This window comes from Podarcis gaigeae (genome assembly GCF_964106915.1).
Source record: "Podarcis gaigeae genome assembly, chromosome: 4".
Classification (NCBI taxonomy): domain Eukaryota; kingdom Metazoa; phylum Chordata; class Lepidosauria; order Squamata; family Lacertidae; genus Podarcis; species Podarcis gaigeae.
The window spans coordinates 61,295,248-61,302,454 of record NC_139677.1 but is presented as its reverse complement, the minus strand read 5'-3'; positions in this window follow the sequence as shown (position 1 = coordinate 61,302,454).

Here is a 7,207-nt window from a genome sequence, read left to right as displayed (position 1 = left end):
GCGCCCTGTTTAATAATAAAAACTGCCATTCCAGAAGTCAGAGATAACTATGTTATTTGGTGGCATATAAATTTGGCAAATAAATTGATAGATAATGGGTCACAAATTCTAAAGTTCAAGGTTGAGCAACTCCTACTTGAGGGAAGTTGGATTTAAAACAATCCTCCTTAGACTGCCTTTCCAGCTAAATCATTTTCCAAAGGCCCTCTGGGTTCAAAGGAAAGCAAAGGGCAGCAAGAAAAAAAAAATAGTCATTAGTAAAGTCTCTATAGTAGTACAACTAGACTAATTGAACCAATTAATTAATCATATGCAATGCTAAGCACGTAAAATTAATTGCTTTTCAGCTCCAAAGGTAATGCTACGATGCAACCAAAACGTGAAGGGGGCTGATAGCACTAATGAAGACAAAGTGTCTAATTTTGCCCCAAACTAGTACTATGCAGTCTACTGTTGCCATATATGTATTGAAAATGTACCACATATATATGCCTTAATTTCAAAGTTGTAATTGGAGTAACAATATTTAGCATAAGTGCTTTTTTAGCATAAGTGCTTTTTTTGGTTAAAAAGAATTTAAAAATGAGGAGCTGGTACACATATACTGATAAAAGTGATGTTGACTAAGAGTACAAAACGACTGCCATTGGCAGCTAAAAATGTAAAGGTGCCAATACTCTGTATTGGTAAGTAATGTCACACACACACACAAAACAAAAAACCCTGTTTATCACAGTATCATCCCACTTTAAACAGCCATGGCTTCCCCAAAATAATCCTGGTTGTTACGAGTACAGAGAGTTGTCAGATCATCCATATACCCTCACAGAGCTATAATTATTAGAGTAGTTCAACAGTCAATCCATCTTCCCAGGGAACTCTAGGAATTAATTAATTAGGCCTCATTTATTTCAGTGTGTGTATCCTATGTAGCACTAAGTATGTATCAATTGCATTTTTTGTAATATTTTTAATTTATTACCAAAACGAAAACACATACAGATGTGTAGTTTTCATGTTTTCTTCAATGGGTCATTCATATAATGTCCAGTTTCACTGAAAGAGATTACTCAATGATGTTTTACGTTTATCTGAATTATGTAACGAAAACAAACCCTGGGAAGTATGTTTCAGGTTCGTATACTATTCTGTTAGAAACATCCTGCAGGATTTTAGGCAAGTTATTTGATTTTTCTGCTTTTTCAGAACAAATCACTTATCTAGAGCAGTCCCGGTCAGTAAAGCCAATAGGTTTTTACTAAAACTAGAGACTTGAGACACTTACAGGGTTTAAGTACCTTACATATTAATTGAAAATATTGCGGCAGTCTCTTTATTTGACACATATTTCATGTCTCCATTTGTACTTTAACTACCCTTGAAACAAAGAAAGCTCTTTCCCAAATATCTGCTAGAGTCAAAATTTTAATAAATTAATTGGAGGTGCCAAATATATTAAAGCTCTTTTCCATGAAGTAATTTATCACCTGTGAAGTAATGAACTAAAGTGCAACTAATTACTTGCCTAACATGAAAGGTACAAAACATTTCACTGTAAGGTTGACCTGTTGCATTAGCTTGCGAATCTAAGGCATAATCCATCAAATTGTTTTAAATGTATTTAAGTGTGAAATTGAAAAAGAAATGTGATATAATACAAAAAAGTGGAAAAACAAAAAAGTTTAAAAATCAAATAATTGGTTTTTCCCCTTATAAAACTACTCTCTCTCTCCAGGAAGTTTAGACATTCACAGGAGGGTCAAACGGTGACCTACCAAAAAACAAGCATTTGACTCCCTGTTTTATAGATTTTCACAAATTCTTCCCCTGCCGTTGTAATTCTAAGGTTCTGTACAGAAAGAATCCCTAACAATACATGAAACACTTCTCTAAAATGTGTTTGAGCTGACTCCTGGACAATTGTCCTGTCCCTACCCTTCCACCTGCTTCCCATATCAGATATTCTGGCTGCTAGGTGAAAAAGAAAGCTAAAAATGTCTTTAAAAGTGAGTTCCAGGTGATGGCATGACATGTATTTCATAGCTAATGAAGAACTAAAACTCTAGCATTTATTAATTTAATAGGAACAAATGAACTGAAGGGCTCCTTTCATTTCAAATTTTTGTCAAAAAATAAATGCAAATTGCAATTAATTTTTATATTTGTTAATTACATAAAAACGAGTCCTAACTGCACATTTGACTTATCAATTTTACAATGGCGCTCTTTACCTCACCCGACCCAGTAAAATTACCTGCTTTTCAAATTATGACATTTGTCTCCAGTATTGTATAAAATATAGCCCTCTGAGATTTAAATCAATATACCAATATAGATATTCTCTCCATGATACAATCAAGCATTATTTTAATGCACAGCACTACTCTCAATTTTTATGATTAAAAAAGGGGGGGGGGGTGTTGTTACCTAACAATGAAAAAAGAAGCCAAACAATTAAAGAACATATCTTAAAGCACAATGATAGTCAACTGCAAAAAGTGAATAGCTCAAATACAGGAAGGAAGGAACTCTTTCAGAGAATGGCAGGTGAATTGGGGAAAGAGCTGTTTCCTATTAGCTTTAACAGCAGGGTTTGTTATCATTTAAATACACGCTCTAATACACTTAGTGTTTTGTGCTACATTTAACAAGATTAAGTGATCACACACTGTTTCATCTCAAATCTTTACTGGAAATCAGACGACAAGCCTCATTGCTTGCCAAAACATTCTCTTGTGGTTTATGTGTGGTGCTAATTCCAGCTGAATAAGTAAAGCTCTTTACCCAGGTGAAATAAGGGAAGTACTATTTGTCAATTAAAACATCCCTCTGGTACACCTTATTTCACTAGATTTCTGTACAAACTCTTTTAGATGCATAGTCTGATTGTCTTTCTGGCCAACAGCTTGAATTATAAGCTTTTGATATGTGGGAGGTCTAAAGGCCGTGTTGTCTATTAAAATTATGGATCCATTATTTTAAAGAGCCAGACACTGAAATTAAAGTAATTTGAAAAAGAATGCATTTTAGAAAACCTTAATCACAAAACCCTTATAATTTTTACATATGCAGGGTGTGCTGCTGACAGGAATATAAGTATGATACAAATATGGCAAGTATGATACAAATATGGCAAGGTTCAAAATATAGGCTTATGATATATGAACTAGGCTTCAAAATAATATAAACCTTCTGATACATGGTTACAAGCCAGCTCCTAAATTATACAGAGAAAAGTCATAGGCGGTGATAAGACTTCGTTTTTCAGATCCCCAGCCAATATGTAGTTGGAATGAAACTTATTGGCATGAGAAAATGATTTATTATTTTCTGTGCGTGTTGGAATAATGCAACCAAACGAGTCTTTTTCTCATGGCAAAAAAGATCTATGCTATAGACCTATTTATAATCCTTAAAAAAAACAAAGAACAAATCTATCCTCAATAGAGAACCAGTGTGGTGTAGTAGTTAGAGTGTTGGACTACGACCTGAGAGACCAGGGTTCAAATCCCCACTGAGCCATAAAGTTCACTGGGTGACCTTGGGTCAGTCATTGCCTCTCAGCATAACCTGCTTTACAGGATTTTTGTGGGGATTAAATTAGGAAGGGGAGACCCTGACATATGGCACATTGAGACATTTGGAGAAAAAAGTAGAATATAAATGCAATCAATCAATCAATCAATCAATCAATCAATAGCTAGACTTTTCAATATTACAGAATGCATTATCCCACTCTAGATAGTATGACACTTAATAAAATAAATATTTATATAATTCCTACTTTGGGAAGCACTGTCTTCACCAATCTGGTGCCCTCCAGACATTTTGGACTCTCATCACAACCAGCCAGCATGGCTAATGGTCAGGGATTCTAATTGTCCAAAATATATGAAAAGTACCAGATTAACAAAAGCTGGCAAAGTATTTCAGATTTGTGCTACTGCTGTTTGCCATTATGGAAATAATTAGATGAAACTGAACCAAATAGAAATGTTTTGGGGGAATAGGAATGAGCTGTTTGGCTACACTTTAAAAAAGAAAGTACCGGTAAGAGGTTAAGCCCTCACCCCCCAATATGGTGAACTTCTCTCCCCTCCATTAGAAATAGTGAAAACACTGTCTACAGCTAGCAAATGGGTCACTAAAGTGAGATGGCATTTTAAACTCAGCTCCAACAAAAGGTGTATCCCTGGCCACAGCTATCACTTGAGAATCCCAGATATATCTGGGATCAGAAGAATCCCCAGACTGTGAGAACTTTCAGGGAGAATGCAACACCTCTCAGTGCAGGCCTTCCTCTTCCAACACGTCCACTGATCCTACCAGCAGCATCATTTCCATTTTGTTTTGATTGGGTGTTAATGTGTTCATTCTCATCCAGTCAATGCATGCTCCCAGCACACAAGTGGAATGGCAACACTAATGTTCTCTCAAAACATTTATTTTTATTGGTCTTGTATTAGTTGGATTTTTAAATGATATCCACATGTCTTACAATAATAATATCTCCTCCAGGATATTCAACTGCTGTTTTCTAAAAGGTTTCATAAAACTGCTACTGGTTATTATCATTTGGTCTATAAAATGTCCTTGGTATTTATTAATCACCTCTTATCATTATGGAAGCATTATCAAACATATATATTTAAAAACCTGTTTTGAAAACTTATTCTCCTTTTTTGGAAATCCCTAAAAAAGAGACTTTTATCAATGTATCTTCAGGGATGCTTCAGAAAGGAATTTTGTTTCAAATAGTAAGTTTGCATTTGTAAATGCAACTTTCTCTGAAAGAACAGGTATCCAAATCATCATTCATTAAGCACAAGATCTTGGTGTTTTTGACCCCCTATGAAGCCAAGAGAATGAATTTGCCAAAAGTTTCCCAGGGGAAATTTCTGAAATTGAAAATTTGTTTATATAGAATTGAGATGATGTCAAGAGGCTGAGGGTAAAGATTTATCTGTCCTCTCCAGTGAATACAGCCCGGCATAGATCTTTATTTGTCTCTCACGATTCAGTTTACACCAGTTACCGTCTGGAAATTAAGAGTATGTGAGAGTGTGCAAAGGGGGATGGAATTTCATTTACACAGTCCACCCTCTAGGATATAAACCATATTTCAAAGTAGCATAGTAATTAACTAATTAAATACCTACATAACAAGTAAATAGTTCTGTTTCCTTATTTAACAGGTTAACAAACAACTGTATAATGTTTTTTTAAGTATATCCTGATTTTAACAGTTTTATAACACTTTCCGGTGGTTCTGTAATAGCAAACCCAAGTATAATTAGACATAAGAAAAGTTGAATAAAGGGCCAGTGTTTCAAACTCATTAGTATGGCTTTATGAAGTGATTAAAGTGTGATATATTCAGACAAAACTACAGGTTATGGAGATGTCAGTCACCCAAAATGATGCCACTGGATCGAATTCCCTCCTTTCTATTGTACCATGGATGCTCACTTACTCTATGTTGTGTGATATCCTCTAGCCACAGTCAATAGTGTGTAGTAGATGGTGGAAAACACATAACATGATGACACTCGAATACAGGGTAATTATTACAAAAGAATTTCAGAGTCTGGTGACTTCTGTTTCAGTGTATCTGCAGAAGTGTGCACCAACTATATATAGGTCAACCTTGTAATTTTGCTTACAACCTAGATACCCCTTGGAGAGGTAAGGAATGAAGCAAAACAAACATATCTACCCATTTTTGTTCCACAAAGCGTGTTCTCCTTCATGGAGAGAACGTGTTGCGGTGGGGGCCGCCAGGACACTCCAAAGTTGGGGGTGGGCTAATTGATCGTTGGCCACTGATGCGATTGGGGCTTCCCTTGTTGTTGGGAAGAAGTTAATGTTGCCATTTGTTGATTGACAGCCAGAAATGCTAAAGCTCCTTGCACGAGGCTAGGGCTTCCTCTTTTCGACCGTGCATCGGATTGCCCGTCCCCCCTCCCTAGAATTAGGCTTGTTCGCTTTGACTTTGCTATGCCTGTCATGGGGTCATCTGCTCTTGGGGCAGGGGCCCAATAGGAATTTTGTCCATCTGGCTGATTGGCTGGGGCCATTTGGTTTTTGCCTACTGTGTAGCAAATCGTCACAACTTGTAAGGTTGTGGTTAGGCATTGGTTTATGGTTTGGTTGGTTGAGGGGCAGTGGTTGAGTGCCTGCCCTTGGTAGGTTGAGTGCCTGCCCCTCTAATGCTGCTGCTGCTGCAAGGGATTCCTTTAAAGGAATTGGGGGCTAACTATTGCTTGTCTACTCTGTCAAGGGGGCTTGGGCCATAGCAATGAGCTCTTGGTTGCATTTGGGGTGAGGGCAGGTTCCCTGCTCCGTCGCTACACCCAAGTGTATTCCGCTATTCTGACTTTCTCATCGTGCGGAATGTCAGTCTGTCCCCCATAGTGGGGGCAGATAGTTGCAACCAATGCCTAAGCAACCGCTCACAAATTTGTATTTTAATAAAGTTGTGGCCAAAATTATGCCAAAAATCTTAAACAAAAAATTCTGTGTGATGTGTGAGTTATTGGGGTGGCCCTGGGGACTTCGACACGCAAAACATATAAAGGGACATTGTTAAATGTAAAATAGTCTTGAAGTTTGCATTTAAACATTGGTCTTTACACAGCTTTCATGTCTGGTTACATCAAATGCAGATTATGGAACATGTCTAAAATAGATTACGTATATGAGAACTTAAATATACATGCAAAATGAAAGAGGTAATCCAAAACTAAAATCAGATGAGCAGATAGCACTGGTGCTAGCTGTTATACCAAAGGGTGTTATTTTATCTGAAACATGGATGCAGGGCTATTCAGTAATGTTGTGGTTTTTAAATCTCTCACCTTTCATATTATTTATCACCTCCAGGTTATTTCTTCTTCATTAGCCTCAACCCAATAACATTTTCCCCCTCAGCAGATGTTTTGCTAGACTTGTAATCATTGCTTAGGCAAAATATAAAAATAAAGGTATGGGGAGAAATGCAAGTCTGCCTCTGAGCATCCAAATGTTACAGAAACAGTGACAGAAGCAAGCACAGAGTAAATGTGAAACCCTGTCTAGCCATTCTGAATTATAGAACTGCAGACTAAAATTCAGCTATGACCCATTATAATGAATATTTATTTTGAAGACATAATGCATGTTGATTGATGTCAAACACCAACCACTGCGAAAGTATGAAACGCTCTGC